A 21,826-nucleotide genomic window follows, 5' to 3' on the forward strand; every position below is an offset into this window, starting at 1 on the left:
GGGCCTAACGTTGCTAAGCGATATTAAATGGCACGACCATGTGAGGGTTGTGGCAGGAAACGCAAATGGTCGATTTCGGTTTATGGGGAAAATTTTGGGAAAGTGTGGTTCATCAGTAAAGGAGACGGCATTTAGAACAGTAGCGCGGCCTATTCTTGAGTACTGCTCCAGTGTTTTGGATCCATATCAGGTCGGATTAAAGAAAGACATCGAAGCAAGTCAGAGACGGGATGCTAAATCTGTTACTGGTTGGTTCAAACAACACACAGGTGTTATGGACATTCTTCAGGAACGCAATTGAGAACTGGAGGGAAGACGATGTTTTTTTCGAGAAACACTGTTGAGAAAATTTAGAGAACCGATATCTGAAGGTGACTGCAGAACGTTTCTACCGCCGCCAATATACATTTCGCGTAAGGACCACTGTTTAGAGCTCATACGGAGGCATATAGGCAGTCGCTTTTCCCTCGCTCTGTTTTCGAATGGAACAGAAAAGAAAATGACTAGTAGTGGTACAGGGTGCCTTCAACCGCCACTGTACGGTGGCTTGCGGAGTATGTATTCAGTTGTAGATGCAGATGTAGTTTAAATTTAATCGGAGTGATTGTAGAGGTGTACCTAGATTTTATATAACTTAAGCAACTCAACGAAAGCAGTAATAACACCAATCTTTAAACATGGAAACAGAAAAGATTGTAACAACAACAGAGGTATCTCTTTAATCAGCGTTGTGGGTAAAATCTTCTCAGGTATTGTTGAAAGGAAAGTGCGAGTATTAGTTGAGGACAAATTGGATGAAAATCAGTGTGGGTTTAGGCCTCTTAGAGGTTATCAGAATCAGATCTTTAGCTTACGGCAAATAATGGAGAAGTGTTACGAGTGGAATAGGGAATTGTATCTATGCTTTATAGATCTAGAAAAGGCATATGACCCGGTTCCTAGGAGGATGTTATTGTCTGTTGCAAACTGTCCGCCCCCGGTAGCTGAGTGGTCAGCGCGACAGACTGTCAATCCAAAGGGCCCGGGTTCGATTCCCGGCTGAGTCGGAGATTTTCTCCGCTCAGGGACTGGGTGTTGTGTTGTCCTAATCATCATCATTTCATCCCCATCGACGCGCAAGTCGCCGAAGTGGCGTCAAATCGAAAGACTTGCACCAGGCGAACGGTCTACCCGACGGGAGGCCCTCGTCACACGACATTTCATTTCTGCTGCAAACTTTACATAGATAGGCAGGCAGCAGTTAGAGTTGACGGTAAATTGAGTTCATGGTTATGAGTAGTTTCAGGGGTAAGACAAGGCTGCAACCTGTCTCCACTGTTGTTCATATTATTTATGGATCATATGTTGAAAACAACAGACCGGCTGGGTGAGATTAACATATGTGAACACAAAATAAGCAGTCTCTCATATGCTGAGGATTTAGTTGTGATGGCAGATTCGATTGAAAGTTTGCAAAGTAATATTTCAGAGCTAGATCAGAAATGTAAGGACTATGGTATGAAGATTAACATCTCCAAAACGAAAGTAATGTCAGTGGGAAAGAGAGAGAAACGGATTGAGTGCCAAATAGGAGGAACAAAGTGAGTATAGGTGGACGGTTTCAAGTGCTTAGGATGCATATTCTCACAGGATGGCAACATAGTGAAAGAACTGGAAGCAAGGTGTAGCAAAGCTAATGCAGTCAGTACCAAGACTAAGTTATCTGTGCACCGTTGAATCTTTCGACCAACTTTGTTATATGGGAGCGAAAGCTGGGTGGATTCAGGTTTCCTTATCAATAAGGTTGAGGTTACGGATATGAAAGTAGCTAGGATGGTTGCAGGTACTAGTAGATGGGAACAATGGCAGGAGGGTGTGCACAATGAGGACATCAAAGAAAAACTGGGAATGAACTCTATAGATGTAGCAGTCAGGATGAACAGGCTTAGATGGTGGGGTAATGTTACACGCATGGGAGAAGCAAGGTTACCCAAGAGACTCATGGGTTCAGCAGTAGAGGGTAGGAGGAGTCGGGGTAGACCAAGGAGACGGTACCTGGATTCGGTTAAGAATGATTTTGAAATAATAGGCTTAACATCAGAAGAGGCACCAATGTTAGCACTGAATAGGGTGTCATGGAGGAATTTTATGAGGGGGACTATGCTCGAGACTGAACGCTGAAAGGCATAATCAGTCTTAAATGATGATGATGATGAAGCAACTCAGGTATGTTGGGTTGAACACAGCCAAATTATTTTCCTTTATGTACGTTTGATGTTTGCTGTTGTTTCTCCCATTGGAACATGACCTCCGTTCGTGCTTGACGTAAGAAATCGGTAATTGTATATGAATGTAAACCTCGGAAACAGCAGCTTCCCTGGTCATCTGGTCTACAGTTTCGTCGTACAGAATGCTTACGTGGGCTTTTACCCGAAGCATATTTACTTAATCTAGAGGATTGCGTTACTTTGTGCGTTATGAAGATGACAAGTTTGCTGCTGCTCTCGACGGTACTCAGGATGCTTTTTGAATGAGGAGTTATTAAAATACAAAATTGTTAAGGATGTTCCACAAAAAGGACAAGAAACTGCCATTTCTAGATGTGCTGGTCACAAGGGAAGGCGAAAACCTGGGACACAGCGTGTATCGAAAACCGACACACACGGACCGATACCTGCACAAACTGTCAAACCACCACCCGAGCCAGAAAACAGGCATGATTAGTACGCTCGTAACGAGAGCAGGACGAATATGTGAGCCGCAACACCTCAAACGAGAAATTCAACACCTGGAAACTATTCTGAGGAGCAATTGGTACTCCACAAATTACATTAGAAGTGTAACAGAGCCCAACACTCGGCGAAGTAAGGAACCAGAAAAAGAAATGTCGGGTACGGCCTTTCTGCCATACATTCCCAGAGTGACGGACAGAATCGGCCGTACATTGCGCAAACATGGCGTAAAGACGATTTTCAAACCGACAAGGAAGATCAAAGAGTGTCTTAGATCGGCGAAGGAGAAAAGAGACCCACTTGCAAGGTCGGGAATATACCGTATACCATGCACATGCGGAAAAGTTTATGTCGGAATGACTGGACGATCAATTAACACCAGGATCAAAGAGCACAAGCGACATTGCAGGTTGGGGCAGGTGGAGAAATCGGCCGTGGCAGAGCACGCACTGAATGGGACCGACCACGTAATAAAATTCGCCGACACGGAAGTTCTAGCTGTAGAGAAGAACTATCACACGCGCTTGTTCAGAGAAGCTGTAGAAATACAAAAACACGCGAACAGTTTCAACAAGAAAGAGGAAAGCCTTAAAGTAAACGGATCCTGGTTTCCCGTACTGCAGCGAACGACCGTCGCAGGTAGCAAGAGGAGAACCGCACCGGAAAAGACCGCGGAGAAGCCCTCGGACGTTGGCGCGCCAGGTACATATAGACTGCGGCCGCGAGCTCGCCTCCAGTTCACCACCGGCAATGGAGGGTGAAGCTTTGACAATGCCAGCCACTCGTGCTGGCGAAACGTCAGAAAAATTAGATGAACGTCGGCCAAAGAACCCGATACAGAAGCCAATAGGCAGTTATTAAAATATTTTCGTCGTTCAGGGTTGAGGAGCGCTTGACGAACTCCATGATAGCTAAGGCTTCCGCTGATAACTGATGCGTATAACGTTCGTAGGGAACCTTTCCGAATACAGTTACGCACACCCAGCGTTACCACATTAAAAGGAGCATACAGAGAAGAGGGCCGTTTTGAAGATGTTTCCCTCCATTTCTGTTTAACATAGCGACAGCTAATTGAGACATTATGTCAAACAGACTCTTAAAATGGTGCAGAATTATTGATAATTGACTTAGCACAATTTGTTGTATAACAACATGAGGGTAACTTCCAGGAGAAAAAAAATTTTGCTGGTGCAGTAAATTTCATCGGTTCATTTTAGGTATACAGTTTTAGAACAGAAATATTATCAGACACTAATGAAAACACAATAAACAAAAGATGAATAAATAAACTTTTCAAAAATGTTATTCTATTTTCTAAAAAATTAATGAATGTTATTCCGCTAACTTGGAAGTATGTCACTAGATATAACATCACGTAAGGTTTTAACATTCCATTACAAACAGTTTCAGAGAAAATTGCAGTGATAATACAACTTGCGGGAAATTCTAGAAAAGTCTTGCAGCAGAGTTATCTTCGTTCTGGAAATCGTGGACTTCTTTTTGTCTTTTGCCTGGCCGCTTTTGGATTCTGGTTTCCTTCGTTGGCTGAAGAGCGTATCTTTCTACACTGGCAATATATTTCTTGTCAATAGCGGTGAGAGCAACAACCATGGTCTCACCAACGGTTGTTTCCGTCTCCTCCAAAACATTAATTCTGTTTACGGCTTCATCGCTGAAACACAGTATGCAATCCAGGACACCATATCTCGAGGTACTTATTGCGACAAATAGACCTTTGGTGCCCTTTTCTAGGTTACGCGGTTGGAACTTTCGTTTCGGTTTTGCGTGCGGACATGGAGACAGTTTACTGAAATGCTTTTAAAACAAATGGATGGAGCTCCATCATAAGTTACATAAGAACTATCTTTTTTATTTCTTGATAGTGATTAGTTTCGGACACCTATATCCATTTTCAAACAATCCTACACATAAAATTTCAGTTGGAGTGATAATTTTATACAAACGAGAGATACATATTTTCGCTACAACTATATTACATTAATATACATGTAACGTAAACAAATTTGTCTTGGTCATTTAGTGTTATGAATTGCCTTACTAGTTCCATACTGCATCGTGTGACTCATAAAACTAAATGACCATGACAAATTTGTGTACTTTACATGTATATTAGTGTAATAAAATTATATTTCAAATATGTGTGCCCCGTTTGCATAAAACTGTCGTGTCAACTGTAAGTCTCTTTGCTGGATGAAAATGGACGTATGTGTCCGAAACTAGTCACCATCAAGAAATAAAAAACGTACCTCTTAATGCAACTTACGGCGGAGCTACAACCATTTATTTCAATCATAAGAAAGTTGCGGACATACTTTTCCCCTGCAGGATGCTAAACGCTCCTAAAATACTCTTATCATTCAAGTCCCAAAAAATAGATTTCGTAGTTGTATTCACAGCTTCGGCTGACGAGTATTGTAACTGTTTATGTATGTTTTCTCATTAATAGTAGCTGCTTAAAACGTACAGCACGAATCAGGGCATTTCCCACAAACGGCATGGTATGCAATATTGTATGTATAGACTTTATTTCGAAAACATATTCCAAACTTTTCGTCTCATTTGCTCTTGATTGTGAGACTTCGTTAACACTGCAGTAAATTTATCTCAAGCCTTCGACGTGTGAGTGTTTTACTATGTTATTATTGTTATTACTATTATTATTATTAACAGGAATAATTTCGTGTCACTGAATGGAGTGGTGCAAGCCTGTCTACGGGAGCCCACTTCGGCGACTTGCGTGTCCCCAGCCCACCCCAGTTATTCCACCGGACCTACAGCTTGACGTGGAATCCGAACGAGGAGTAGTTTCTGGCAATTCTTGACATCATTGAGAGGTGAAGGCGGGGGTAAAACCAGGGCTGGGAAATCCGACGACCGACAGTGATTCGACTCCTCCACCTCCAGTTTACCAAGCTCGCGTTTTACCCCCAGACCATGAGGCCCGACATAATGCTTTACTATCGGACGGTTTCTTTACTTTAACGTCTTTCTACAGTATACACAGCCGTGCATCCAGCATCTTCTGTACAGTCCACAGTACTCCAATTTTGAAATTTCTGTGCTTCCATGTACTTGAAAGTATTTCACTTACATACAACCTTCTGAATCTCCATCCTAAGGTGATTCATGTATCTTAAATTTAGTACACCTCAAGCCTCTGGAAAACTTTAAGCACACCTTTCCCTTCCATTCCACAACTGTAACATAATTCCTAGATTAGTTACGAACAAAACCGTTCTCTTGGTGGCTGTAACTGTAGCAGCGGTTTGCGTTGTATTCAAAGCCTTTGCACTGCTTAGAACAGTGTTCCGCAACATGTGATTTCACATAGCGAATGCTGTGATGCGAACATTTACAGGAATTTCGATTGTACACATACCGCGAATTTTTATGTTTTTAAAGAAATTAAATGTAATTTACTGTCTATAATTGTGAGTGAGGGCTTGTTTATTCCTTAATTAATATATTCTGGTAACTGTTATAGGGTACACCTTGGTAAGTTCGTGGCATTGCTTTTTCCGTGATACTTCTTTGATTCCTCTTCACGGATTTATCAACCACGCTAGAAGTGCAGTCGCTGACCCACAAATAGCAGCACATGTCCCCTACCTGCCGCGGCATTTCATACCGAGCTACCAGCTGTCTTGGCAGCACAGTAAGTTTTTTTCTTCCGTTGGGGGTAGTCGTCTTTCGTTTTGGCGCTGCAGAATCCCGTGTGTTTTCAAGGTGCTGATTACTCCTCACATTAACAAGGTAAATTTTTTTTTCGATTTTGCACAGTTGTTTATGTGATATAAATATTTTTTTCTGATTAAGGTTTGTGTTTTTGCGTTCGTTATTTTAGACGTAATAGCTTTAGCTGCGCTAGTCAAATTCTTAGCATTTTAACTGCCATCTTGCGCCACCCTAGACAGTCTGCGCCAATACTAGCTAATAAACGTATTTAAAAGCGGTTATTTATTTATTTGTAGTAGCATGCCCGTGGTATACATAGAGCACTTCATTTTTAACCAGATAATATATTAAATTTACATATCACGAATTAACCAAGCAGGCACTAACTTAAACCAATTTTTTTTCTTATGCATGTTAGATGCCTCCAAAATATCGCAAATATGCCAATAATAATAATTACAGCAGCAAGGTTGGTAAAAGAGGAGAAGTACTCAATTTACAAGGCATCAAAGCAATGTGAAGTGCCATGGTCTACCCTGAAAGACTTTCTTAGCAGGACTGAAGGTGAATGTGTAGGCCTACCTACCTGTACAAATGGAACAAAGAATATGCAATTACATACTTTTCATGCAGGAATTAGGATCCGGATTGACTGAAATTCAGTTTCTTAAACTGGCATATAAACTAGCTACAGCAACTGTTAGGAAACATCCCTTCAATGAAGAAGAACAAGCTGCAGGAAACTATGGGTGGAAAGATTTTAAAACACGTTATGGGCTTACCTTAAGAGTGCCTGAAAATATAGCTCCTTATAGGTCTTCACTGTGAAATAGGTCAATAATTACTGACTTTTATCAAAAATTAGAAGAGTTCAAAATGTCCAGATCTAGTATGGAACTGCGACAGACAGGGCTCCCATATGTGGTGAAAGCATCGAAGATCGTTACAGCAATTGTCAAAAAGTATATAAATAGCAGAACGTTTGCTAATCGAGGTGAAAATCATACATTGCTTGCCTGTGTAAATGCTAGTGGTCAGTGGACATCACCTATGGTGATATTTAAGGGTGTCCGAATGTCTGAAGATCTTCTGAAAGACGTAATTCCTGGCACCATTGTGAAACTATCACCAAAAGGATGGATAAATTGAGAACTTTTTCTGGAATGGTTCAATCATTTCATACAATGTATACCTCCCGCAAGACCTATAATTTTAGTAATGGATTCCCATGGATCCCATATTTCAGAGGAGGTCACTGATATGGCCAAGAAGAATCATATCTTTCTTCTGACATTTCCTTCTCACACCACTCACATTCTGCAACCATTGGATGTAGAGGTATATAGGAACTTTAAAAGGTCATGGGGAAAATCTTTAAATAGCTACTTGGTCAAGAATCCAGGTCTCAGACCCAACAAATCTAATTTCCACAAATTGTTGAAACCTGCTTACTACAGTGCTTTCAGTCCTGAGACCATCACATCAGCTTTTAGGAAGACTGGGATGTATCCATTTAATTCTGCCGCTGTGACTGATGAGGCAATAGCAACATCAAAGCTGACAGGCAAACCTGCAGAAGACAATCTGGAACCAGCATTAGATGATTCAGAAAGTCATTCATAGGCGAATGAACTTCTTGCTTTGCCTGTCTTAACAGATGATGGGAACAAATGCAAGTGGAGGAGAAAGACAGATAGCAAGGCAGAATGTCTGACACCAATTCAAGAAGCAGTTCCCAAAAGAACCAGAGTAGACCTATGCATTTTCTAAAATATTATCTTACATGCTTCATTAACAGAGTTGACAGTTGTTCCTTATAGTTGTTGTTTATTTATTTTAATGAAATTTATTAATTTACAGGTAGGCCACGAAAGACATTAACTCCACAACCGAGCACGTCCGGAGTGAAAAAGAAGAGGACGAAGGATTACAATAAATGTGGATCCTGTGGCCATAGTTATTTAGAAGGCGTGACGAAAAAAATCGGGGGCACTATGGATTCAGTGTAGTTTTTGTTTAATGTGGTACCATTCGAAGTGTCAACATACTTTTGAAGAGAGTGAGGACGTTTTTATGTGCTACAAGTGTCAAAACTTTTCTGATGAAGACTAAAATGAGGCTTTCATTTAACCAGTAAATTCAATTCTGTGTTAATTACTTAGTCAGTACTTTATCATTATTGTAATAAATAAGCCTCAATGTCGTAAAATGTCAAAATAAAATCTTTTATAGAAATACAATGCTTTCATTATTTAATTAATGCCTTATCACGAAATTACCCAAGTAATGTCACGAACTTACCAAGGGGTATCACGAAATAACCTACTGAAATCTTAGTTGATGAAATCATAAGGGAGAGAATGTAGAATCAACTAATCATAACATCGTGCATATTGAGTAATACATTTAAGGACAGGCTTACCTATCTAATTCAGCAGGCCTTTAAAATATTTGTTATGTACTTTAAATTATCTTAATACAGAAATCCTCACGAAATTACCAAGGTTTACCCTATATCCATGAACATTAAATGTAATCACATTAAGATTGACACTATTCTGAGCGGACAGATATTTTGGTGTGCTGTATTGAGTGCAGGCCCCTCTGGCTGTGCAGTTGAAACGACACCATCTGTTCCGTTCCATTACGATAATAACAATATAAGATTGTCTGTCATAGTATTAAAGTCGCGACGACACGAAAGGGGTAACTCAGGCGGCTGCTTCGAAATCTTTTATAGGACGCAGCCCTGCCGTGGCGGTCGCGCAGCCCCATGTCGACGGATGACAGTACTCAAAAACACTGTAAATATGTTGTACAGATTTAGTTGTTATTATTAGGTTAATACTGAAGCGCTATTTGTGTGTATACATCCAATGTCCTTCCCCTCCTATTCCTGAGCGTAGTCGACGTTAATTGGGAAGCAGACGGCTTTTCGTATCAGAGAAGCTCTACAGAGTAACACGATCTTCGACTCTGGGATGAGAGCAGAGAGGACATAAACAGGTAGTGACCAGAGATAGTCGGTTGACTGAGAAATGCTTGGAGGTTGAGAGGTTGGTCACGGCAGGTTTTTGGCCTCCCCCGAAGCCCAGTAAAGACATTAGTGGCCGCCAATGTGGCATATGGGTGGGGGGGGGGGGAGGGGGGGTAGAGTGTAAGATGACAGGTAAGGGAGCAGACTTACCTTCAGGACGTCTGTCTCCCAATTCAGGGCAAAGGTATATGAATATTTGATAAATGTACTAATCCGTTCCGTTTCTGGCACATCGTTGCATAGGGAAAGACTTCATGTCTGCTTTCTGTGAAATTTATTAAGATTTGCCTTAAAATGTGTAGGAGAGAGCTCTGTTCCTTGTTTCTCGCCATGTGGTTGCCGGTGCTGAAGTTTAAGCCTCTTACATTCCCCTATTACATTCTGCAAGCCCTTATAGCGTGTGAAATGTCAAGATTAACGGAGGATAAGATCTCCGTTCTGGTTAGTGAATTTCGTGTCGGTTCGTTCTTCGTGGCCCATGAGGCTTCATGTGGACCACGCGCACAGCGCCGCTCTTAAAGCGACTGTTGCCCATCGCGGATACAATGAGATGCCGAACGGAATCGATTCAGTAATCCTTGCCGCTTCACGGCCCTTTTAACGCACGCGTTAGGTCGATTTTGCAAACAGGATACCGGGTGATGTGTTTGACCAGGACCACGTGTTCATCGGCACAATAGGCGAGCACAGTAAGGTAGGCGCGCACAGACGGAGGAAAGTTTCTCGTACGCAAAAGGTAACCTCGTACGCAAAAGGTAACCTCGTGTCCATTGAAGATCTGAAAGGGAGTAGTGCATCTCTGCTCTCTCTCCAGCACTCTATTTTATTGTAAGCGTAGGCTTCCGCGGCCGTTGTCTTCTTCAATAAAATTCTTCAGGGTATCAGACCGCATCGTCATAATTTTAAAATGCGCCAACGTTTCGGCCAGCGTTGCAGCTAGCCTTCATCAGGGCCTTACGTTAACTGCTAAATGAACACACTTGGTTCCTTAAATAGCTGCACGAGAAAACCGTGTCGTTACTTGATTGGCTGTAAAAGGAGGAAGAGGAGGGGTGAAAGGTATGTTTTATTGGTGTTTCCTTTATTATCTGCCATTGGCTGAAATAGCTGTTTTCTATTGGTCTTTATATTAATCCACCCCATTGGAGGAGACGGACGAATAGCGAACAGGTGATGGCTGTGACGTCACACTGTTTCCATGCTGTCCAGAAGCCGGCTGCGGCGTGCCATTGCTTTGTGTGCTCGCGACCACTACTGCGGCTCTCCGCGTGTCTGCTTGGGCCGCCACGGCTCTGCCGCCGCTCCGTAGCCCTGCTATTGCAGGCAGCCAAGACCTCGGAAGCTTGTACCCGTCCTCTCTATTCATGTTGGCGGGTCTTTTGGCTATTTCTATCGCCTCTCTAATCTTTCTTTTGAAAGTGAGAGGCTGTTTCGCCAGGACGCGGGCTTCTTGAAAAAATATTGGTTTCCCGCACTCGTCTCGGTGTTCCGCCACTGCTGACTTAGTGTGTTGTTTCAGGCGGAAATATCTTTCATGTTCCGAGAGCCTTGTGCTAATCGGACGTCCCGTCTCACCTATGTAGACTATTTTATTACTGTGTTATTGAACTTGGTTTCTCATTTCGTGTAGTTGAACGCATACACACTAGACTAACGAATTACGGGTTGTGGCAAGTTGACGAAACGCAGTCACAACCATTCCGTCACGTGTTTACGCAGTGTGCACTCATAGTGATAATAAGTCTCTATCTTAATTGTATTGTGTGTCAATGAAAGTTTTGTCTAAATCGTAAGGAAAGTTTTGTCTAAATCGTAGTGATATTAATGTTAGTCTTGCCATTGGTGTATGTCGATGACGATGTTATGTTATTCAGTTAGTAATAATTAAATGATGAATAGAAGAATCTTCAACATGCAGGCAAATGTCCCCTGTAAATCAGCAGAATAAGCCGGACGCCATCAGCACAAGCCGACTAGACAAATACATATTAATCACTGGGTCACATATTAGCACGTGCAATCCCAGTTCCTTTGGTAACCAGTAAATACGAAAGAGTAAAGACACGTCTGCTCTTCTGTTTGCACCTCCCTCATTCCCTCCCCAGTTACCCGTTGCACGCCTATATTATCAGGCAATATTAATTCAAGTAACTATTGCAGTAAACTGCCTCTCATTCTCAGCTTTTGCCCGCCGGTTGTGGATCGGAAGTAAAGCAATTACAACAGGAAAGGGGAGCGTCCGAAAGAACAGTTTGAATAATAATAAAGAAGGGACAAATACGAGTGATCATACACACTAGGTACAGGAAAGTAAGTAGCCGTTAAGTTTAATTTGGTCTCTCCCTCTCCCAGAATTATCAATTCTCTTCTGTTTCTCACCTCCCCACAGCCGCCTACTTTCACCGTAAGTAATAAAAGTTTGCGGAGCACTGGTTTAGAGAATGGCGTACGGTAACACCAGTTGCAAAGAACCAATAAGAGTCCCAAAATAACAGCTAGGTTTTCACGCGTCTCAATGTTCATGACGTCATATCTTTGAATGCAGATCTAATGCTATACGTGCATACTGTCTGCGGAATTTGTTTTGGATACAGACAGTAGTAAAGAGGGAATAAATTAAAACGTCATGCCTGATGACGAAGTTTTACTTCATGAACAGCGAAAATGTAGTAAGCAATGAACTTTTTTCCTTTCATTGTCTTTTTTTTTTTTTTTGGGCGGGGGGGGTGAGGGAGAGGAGTGGTATCAGCTAGAAAATCTCTCGAAGAGTCTTTCAATTATGTATAAAGTTTGTTGGAAATGGCTAAGGTATATACACATGTTACAGCTTTAATATTTGTCGGTTAAGTGGAGGTTCTGCTCGAGAGGCGGGAAACAGGGGAGTTATTTGGAACGTCTTTTCGTACAAGCATTGTTTGTATTAAAATGGGGGTTTTACCACTTTCATACTCATACATTTGTGTATGAAAAGAATTATCTTGTAACAAACTAACCATGGCGGCGCTGTAGCCCTCGTCAAATAGTGCGCCTCGCGGCGTGTCCTGGTTTGCGCGAAGAGTTGTACGAACTCGTGGCTGTTTCTTTCTTGCTAAATTTAGTTATCTTCCATTTAGAAAATGAAATGACTCGGTTACCCTGTCGAGGCCTTAGAGCGCTTCGCAGCTGAAAGATGTTGGTTCGAGGAAAACGCCTTAAAATTTTCGAGTAATAACATAAACATTGTTTCGAAACTTAGAGTTAACCTGCGGTCCTAGGACCACATAAGCATCCTTCCTCTTCCTCAAACATGCTCTCTTTCTGAATTTGGAGCTGTATTTGTTCAGTACGGGTTCTTTTAACGGACTGAGACATTTCTTGCCACGCGGCAGACACGCGTTTCCAATCAGACAACTCCGCGAAGTTTTTGCTGTTCGTCCGTGTAACGGTTTCTAACACGCTGTAAGAGGTCCACGACTAAGGAATTTATTGCTAGCGCACTCAAGCAGATGTAATTTCGAAGGACTGCCCACACGCTGCCTGCGATATGTAAGCTATAAGAGAATCTCAGACCAGAGAGCAGTGTTGGCTGCAGTGTCAGTAGGAGTAAGTAGTAGCCAGCAGTCGTGTGTATGGAGTTGGCTGGGCCGGTCGTGGGGAGCGATGGCGGTGCCTGAGTGATGTAGTAAGTATAAAGTAAAAGCAGCCGCACGCATATGTAGTTTGCTACAACAAAATTTGTACTATTGTTATATCAAGTCACATGTAAATTTAAAAAAAAAGCTTTTATTAATAATATTTTTGTATAATTAACTTTTTGGCAATTTACTAATTTCTGCAATCCATGGTCACCCCGATTATCGTAAAGAAAAATCAGTTGTTTCTTTCTAAATATGGCAAATCTAGCGGCCAGCATTGCACTGGGCTGTGGCAGAAAAATTTCTTATAGGAGCAGATATATATGCGTTATCCAGCGACTTCATTGAGGTAAGAATTTTCAATTTATCCAGAACGATCTTTCAGGGCCATGACGCAGAACTGCTGACGTCCAAATTCACGTTTAGATTCACAGTCAGTTAATTATTGAAAGGTTATATATGAGTCACATTTTTTTATTGAGTGGTTAGTCACGTTATTATTGCGAGGTTACACTGAATGTGAATGCTATATATATTTTTTCTGTTGGGAGGTTACAACGCTATGGTCTCCAGAATAGATGAATAACTTTCACTGAATACACCTACAGCTACATATACTGCTATTTGAGCAGAATTTGCCGCACCTGAAGATATTTCGGTGTTCGTTTACAAATGCACACGGTGAAGCTTTGGTTGTCATTTTGCGTATAGCAAATATTAATTGGACGTGTTTTGTTGAATTAATTCGTCGGGTGCCTACAGCTGCCTACATTTCGGATGGCTCACGTTTCCATTGAACAAGCTGAAACTTCTAAAATATTTCACAATCAAAAAGTCTTTTTACAGGAATAAGTATGCACCTAGAGCATGCAAGTTATGTAAAAGATCCACTTTTTTCATCGGTCTCGACCAGGACCTTCCCTTGACGGAAGAGTATATCCCTTAATGAGCAGATTATGACGGCACAATAATATTATGAAATGTTCTAAATAAATTTTTTGTTACCTCTGGGCCTCGTTAGGTAGGCAAACTGTGCGTGAGTGAGCATGACCGTTTGACTTCTTCTGTCGTTTAGTGATATAGACGTACAGGACGATTTCGTAATGATGTCAAAAACTTTCAGGGATAATGGAGAAGGGAAAATGTTTCAATCCGAGGTAAGGCATCCTGGCCCGCCACGGCCAAGTCGAAAGTTATAAGCGAGAATCCTAGCGACTCCTCTGACAGTGGAATACTCGTACATTGCTAATACTGCAGGGCAGGCAACTTCCAGACGCTGTATTATGGACCAAAACAAGAAGCGACTCTAAAATGCATTATCTAAGAGCTATAGGTGTTTGTCCTTCTTCGCTGCTGTTCCACTGAACAAGTGTCTATAGCAGCTTTTAAGGTTTGCGTTTTAGGGCCCGTGGTTACTACGCATTTTTTCTTGTGTTTGCCTGTAATACCACCTATGAAAGACTCCTGCCCTGCAATCTTAGCAACGTACGTGTATTCCACTGTCAGATGTACCAATACGATTTTCGGTTACAACTTTCAACTCGGTGGTTTCCAGACGACGATCCCTTACCTCAGGTTCATACGTTTACAATTGTCCGCAATCTCTGGACGTCTGTAACATCATCGGGGAATCGTCCTGTACATATTGCAATAATGTTCGGTAACGTGGCGTGTTTTCGAGAGCTGCATGGGCTGTTCGTAAATAGCTCTAGAAGTCGAGGCCGGATTTAGGCCCCTCATGAAAGAGATCAGCGACTGTCCACCCCTTTAACACACGTAACATGACATTTGACGGCGGGAAAATGTATGTTCTCCGAGTATAGAAACATTCGCGGTTCGGCTGTGCCTGGTGACACTCGTAGATAGCAGGCAATGATTTGCTGCACGAAGCGCCAGACGTCTTCTGAAGACGCGCATGTCAGACGGTGGTCATCAGTGTCCAGTTGCTGGCAAAGAAGACAAAGAGAAGAATCTGAGAAACCAATGTTGTGCAATCGCTGTTCCGTGGCAAATATCCTGTTGACTATGTGATACCACAGTGCCCGGACATCCGTACGGAGGAAGGGCTTGTGGATGGTAGTCCACACTATGGCCCACTGGGTAGAGGAATGTGTAGTCTCAGTCACATTCCGGGGAACACGGCTCAATAGTAGGCTGTAAAAGTCATTAGTCTTGAGCGGACGTGTGTCTGGGAGACTGGTATGTGTGTAATTGTAGTCGACGAAAAAGGTCGAAATGTGAGACAAATGAGGTACGATGCGGCCGACAGACACCAGTGGTGAGGTGGAAGCAGGCAGGATGACCTCAAGCAAGCTGCGTGTTAGAGATGTGCCCCATCCGGTCCTCTGTCTTCTCGTCGTGCTCGTATACAAGGCGGCAGCGTGCATACGGACATTGACTAACCCGAGGCTACCACCCCACGGGGTCTCATAACGGACTTTAAATATGGAACCAGCCGTGGGATAATAGCCGAAGGCCGCCTGCAGGTTGCACCCAATCGCCGTCGCCAGAGGGAGAACTTGCGAGCTGTGGACCAATTTTGATGCCACATAACGATTAAGGTACTCAACGCGCTGAAGTGTGTCCTGGCGGCGCAGGAGGTTCTGGCGACGTCTTGTGGATGACGTGTAACAGGCGACGGAAATTCGTTGCTGCTGTGAATGAAGCCATGCCCAAGAACTGGAACATCCGCACAAGCGGCCTCTTCACCATTTTCCTGGAGGCCTCGTCCAATGTACATGGCCAGCGGCAGGCCTATAATGTGAGATCAATTCGAGGACTGCCCTAATCTCAGAGTGAGAGCGAATGAGGAGGAGGAGGTCATCAGCATATGCCAGTGAAAGGTGTGTTGGCGAAAGGTGAGGCCAGAGAACTATGTTGTCAAGCCCCCAATGAGGGAAGGGCAATGGCATGCAGGAGGCTAGAGAGGGGTCAACCTTTCTGTATGGAATGGCAAATGGGTACCGGCCCCTCTAAACGTCCATTGACTTGGACACGTGAACTGGCAGAGTCGTAAGGGCGCCGGAGGACGTCGAGGAACGGAGGAGGGGGGGAGAGGGGGTGTGGGGGGACGCCCATTTTAACTGCCTCCGAAAACGCGAAAACAGGAAACGATGGCGCACTTTATCGAAGGCGCTATCGAAGTCCATAGCGACGACAGCTGCACGGAGTCTGCAGGCCGCCGCCATCGCAGTTAAGTCGAGGCATTCCCCTGTGTCAGTCTGTATGTTAACTTGTCCTCCAGGCGTCGTTTGCTCTGTGGAGAGGACGGAGACACATTGCCAGTAAGCGAGCAAAAGTATTGTAATCGGCATTCAGCATGGTGAGCGATCTGTAATTCATGATCGTCGAACCAGGGGCTGGTTTGTGATGGCCTCAACCAAGGCGAGTGTGATTGCTTGGTCAGATGTCATCAGTTCTTGATACATAGTCCTCCACTGCGGTGCCATGAGGTCCCTGAAGGTGTGGTAAAACTCAATCGGTACGCCGTCAATTTGGGGCGATCTGTTGACTGCATCCTTGTCCATTGCGTTGTCGACTTCGTCTCGTGGGATTGCCACTGTCAAAGTATACGCCTCCATGTGGGAGAGAATGCGCGTGACGTAATGCAAAATGGAGTGCTTCAGTATCAGCATCTTCTTCCAGATAAGTACGACGGTAGTGTTCGACGAATGTGTGAACGATGACATTCTGATTGGTCATCTGCGGGCAATGAGGCGTGGTTAGAGTGTTGATGATATGTCGACGACGCTGTCGTTCGTCGGACACTATATGATGCATGGACGAATATTCCAAACCCGCATGATGGTGGCGCCGCGTCCAATCACGACCCCTTGTAGTTTCCGGCGTGCCAGCGCAATTGTCCTCGTCTTAGTTCTTTGCCGTTCCAACTGGTTGTCTGAGTGTCCAGATCTCGGAGGATCGTACAGTAGAAGGCAACAGTGAGATCCCCTGTTATACTCGCAGGACAGGACAGATAGTTTAATTTGTGGAAAGGGGCCAAAATGAGTGGCTGTCAGTTGCGCTCGAACATACTATTTTATTCATTTGACAGACATTACAAAAGTAAACAAAACATCCAAATCAGAGCAAGCCAAACATTCATTTTAGAAAATTCCCGGATAAATTCTACATTCAATCTCACGCGTCAAGGGCAAAACAACTTTAATTTTAAACCGGCTGCAGACCAATCACTTAAGACTCAAAACAAGTATTTTAATTTTAAAAGGCAGAAAGCCACATCGTAAAAAATTTCTCTAAATTAGGCTGAAGGCGCAAACAATCTCATGCCTTAAGGGCAAAGCAACTTTAATTTAAAATCGACTGAAGGCCAATAACTTAAGGCTCAAAACAGGAATTTGAATATTAAAAGGCAGAAGGTGTTATCCTAAAATATCTATAAATCAGGCTGAAGGCCCAAACAATCTCACGCCTTAAGGGCAGAAAACTTTAATATGAAATCGGCTAGAAGCCATAAATAAACAAACAAGGACAAATAAAAAAGGCAGCACATCAGGCGGCGCTCAGAAGTTTCCAAGGGTCGGCCTGGAATTCAAACACTAACGCTCGCTTGGGTGAGACAGGCAGTCGGCCCAACAATTCTCAATCCGACGGCAACCCAACCGACAGACAGTCAACGGACCAAGCGACAGGATGACTTCCAGTCCACCTGACCAGCACACAACAGGGAGTTCAATGGAACAACGCAGGAGGTATCGGCGCCCACATCGGATTACACATTCAGCTGTGAAACTACACGCCATGCTGGACAGCCGCAACACGACGAGGAAAATACACTGCCTGAATTTACGTCAACGGCCAGGGCAGGTAACCGGAACGTTAACGGTCACAAGGCAGAAGATTCCGCTGGTGCACTTCAATTAAAAAATAATGAAGTTAAGTTAAACTCCGCAGGAGGGCGGCTAGAATTTCGCCAACTTGAAAACACACGTTATTCCTCGCGGGAATGTCCCAACAGCTCGCAACGAAATTCCAGCGACACAGTGTGAACAGTTGGGGCTGGCTGGTAGATTAAGTAAGGACTCAACTTTCGTGTCGATGAGCCATGGACCTCGTAGCAATAACAGCCCCTCACACTCCGACCGCGAGTGGACCTCGCCAGCGGCACCGGCCAGACACGCGCCACGGAGACTTACTCGCTCCTCCACACCAACCGACCAACTCCCCAGGCTCGGAAACGGTCTGCCGATGAGACGACCAACCGGACGACCAACCAACGGTCTTCCCGCTCCAATGTCCCTCCGTCGGACAGTTCACGTGTGTCGCCAGCGGTCGACGAGCACTGGCTGTCGACGCCTCACCGGCGCTCCGTCCCCGACTTCACTGCTGCTGCGTCCCGACTGCCAGACACACGACGACCCGGAAATACTATCTGTCGCTCCAGCGATGGTACGGCAGCGCACTTATCGATACGCGCTGCTGCTGCCACTGACGGGCAAGTAAGGCAGGAAGTTAGTGACGCGGCGGCAGTACCGTAATATAAGATGACAATGAATAAATGGGATGACCACGAGCCGTGCACGGTTGAAACAGTGTTGCGATGCCAGCCGGCCAATTCCTTCCCGTATCTCATCAGTGTCCTACGGATCGCTGGTTTGGCGCAGTCCACTCACCATATCAACGTCGAGCGGTAGCCGGGAAGGGGCGTTTGCAGGCTGTCCATGTCTCAGTGACTTGGTGCCGACAAGTCAGGTCATGCAGATCAGAAGTATTTAGTTTCCTAATGCGACCTTCCGTGTCCGAATCGCGTCACCCTGGCCGGTGAGGCGCCGACAGAAAGTGCTCGCCGACCGCTGGCGACACACACGAACTGTCCGACGGAGGCACATTGGAGCGGGAAGACCGTTGGCTGGTCGTCCGGTTGGTCGTCTCATCGGCCGACGTATATATTGTCCTTTCACCGTTTCCGAGCCTGGGGAGTTGGTCTGGCGTGGAGCAGCCCGCCATAGGGACGATGAGCGAGTCGACCTCCATCGTGTTGCCGCGGGTTGGCTCGCGTCGGCAGCGTCGGAGAGGCGTCGACGGCAGGCCTAGGCGGCGGTCCGTCCGAGGCGCTCTCAGTCGGAGTACGGTCGGGCTCGCTTGTGGCATCGTTGTTAGGGTCCGGGCGGCGTGGCAATGCGATAGGAGAAGCAAGAGCAGCGGCGTAGTTCACCGGTAGCACCGTAGCTTGCGACGAGGGTAGTTCTTCGACAGCTGGAAGATGCGTAATAGGCTGTTGTAGGCATTCGGATCTAAGGTGGCTTTCTTTGCCGCACCCGGAACAGATCCGAGGCTGGCCGTCATATATAATTATTGCACGGCGTCAGTCGATATGTAAGTAGGATGGGATGTGGCTTCGGAGATCAATGGTGACCTGTCGGCCGCCGTTTAGGGCAGGAAGTAATAATAATAATGTCGTGTGACGAGGGCCTCCCGTCGGGTAGAGCGATCGCCTGGTGCAAGTCTTTCGATTTGACGCCACTTCGGCGACCTGCGAGTCGATGGGGATGAAATGAAGACGATTAGGACAACACAACACCCAGTCCCTGAGCGAAGAAAATCTCCGACCCAGCCGGGAATCGAACCCGGGCCCTTAGGATTGACAGTCTGTCGCGCTGACCACTTTTTTTTATCTCACTTTGTTCGCTTTTGTTCGTTGCATCTGCTCGGGGCGGACGTCGTAAGACATCCGTTTAAGTTCGTTTTTGATCGATCAACTCAGTTTTTTATTACAGAGGGAAACTAACCCTCTGACCGAACACGCTGAGCTACCGTGCCAGCTGCCCACTCAACTACCGGGGGCGGACGGAGCGAGAACTGTCCAAGAGTGTGTCCACTTCTCCGCAGTGGGGCCGTGGACTATGCCGTATGGTCGGAGGGCCGCAACGAATTCCTCTGCAGGAAGTGCGAACGGCAGTTCGAAAATGCGTATCGTACGCATACCTTACACCGCGTGGTCGACGGTTACAGCCCCCACATTGAAATCAGCATGACAGAAGCGGAGTCCCTGTTTGGTCTCACGTAGGACGCGTTCGCACGCCGCGTTGTTAATGATTTTAGCGTACACAGTGCTGCTCACGAACAAGTGTATTCCAGTAACATCGGGCGCCGGGATCTTCACTTTCGCAGAAAATGCTCCACCTCGAGTACTTTGAGTCGGGTATTATCGTTGGAGAAAGCAGATCCGAGTGCAGATTTACGGTAACGGTTCGCCGTGTATCGTAGACGGTGATCCGGCACTTAAGCAACGGTCGTCAGAATGTAACCAAGCCGAGTTCGGGTTCCGCACACGGAAAACACGGACGCGTCCGCTCTGTTGCTCTGCCAAAGGCAGATTCGCCCTAAGCTAAACAGACAACAGCTGTGGAAAGTTTCCCTTAGAGGATCAAACACAGCGACGTGTGACGCAAGGCAGAATAAACAGAGCGAGACACTCGGCTACGACAACAGGGCGTGGCCTGTGCCCGGCCGGCCCATTAGCCTGGCCGTGTCTCGGGCAGCTATAAGTAGCGCGCCGCTTCTGCTGGTCGCCTTACCGCCTTCCGGCCCCACAGCCGCCTCGCGCTGTCGCTGAGCCTGCAGAGCGGCTGACGTGTTTGCAGGCGATTTCACCGACCGCCCACTGGCGGGGTATTTCAACAGCCAAAACACTGATAAACACTCATCACCACAGATGAATTCTTACGGGATTCAGGTTTTGATACGACGAAGGGTGTTCAATTAGTAGTGCAACACATCTTTTTCCGTAAAGGCTGGTTTGTTTCATTAAGGATTAGATTATACCGTATTATTCTCCACTCTTTTGGATACAACATTTTTAAACATAATCACCGCCCAGGGCGACTGCTTTACGCCGCCTAATTGCGAGGGACAGCCTGTATGTCCGCATGGTACAAGTCGATGTCGGAGCCAAATGCCTTGGTGCATCAGTTACCACCCCACCGTACACGTACTACTTCCCCTGGAGCCCATCCTTCATTGGTCCGAGCAGATGGAAGTCGGAAGTCGCGAAATCCGGGATGTAGGTCGGATAAGGAAGGAGAGCCGAGTGAAGTTACGTGCGCAGACTTGCGTGAGGCCTTGCTTCGCCACGGAGGAGGAGTTTGTTTGCGTATCTATAGCGACCAACATGCTCAAATCGTTTCTTCAGTTTCCTGAGGTAGCACAATAAACGTCCAAGTTCATCGTTGCATCATATTGAAGGACAACACACAGAATAACCCCCATGACATTACCAGCTGAGAGTGCCGCTTCGAACTTTTTCTTCAGAGCAGAGTGGTGTTGTGGCACTGCTCCATGGGTTGCCGTTTTGCTTCCGGCTCGAAGTGAAGATCCCATGTTTCATCGCCCGTGACAATGTTCGGTCATTATCAGCCTCGTAACATGCAAGCAACACAGACGGTCCTCCGTTGCTCTTTATCGTCTTCCTAGCCGGCGAGGAACCAAGTGGGCACACAGCTTTGAGTATCCTAACAGGTGGACCAGTGTGTCTACCAACAGAGATGTCCAGTGTCTCTGATCTGTCGATCACCTCGAATCAGTCGGCACGTTTCAACATTGCAGCTGTGCACGGCCGGGCACCATGCAGGAGACCGGACAGGTTTGCACGACATTGTTGAGATGATGACAGACGCCTCGCCCAACGGCTCACCGTGCTTTCGTTCACTGCCAGGTCTCCGTAGATATTCTGCAAGCATTTGTGGATGTCTGCGGTGCTCTATTTCGCCGCGACGAGAAACTGTGACAGCTCTATGCTTGGAACGCAC

The sequence above is a fragment of the Schistocerca nitens genome, chromosome 9 (genome assembly GCF_023898315.1).
Source record: "Schistocerca nitens isolate TAMUIC-IGC-003100 chromosome 9, iqSchNite1.1, whole genome shotgun sequence".
Lineage (NCBI taxonomy): Eukaryota > Metazoa > Arthropoda > Insecta > Orthoptera > Acrididae > Schistocerca > Schistocerca nitens.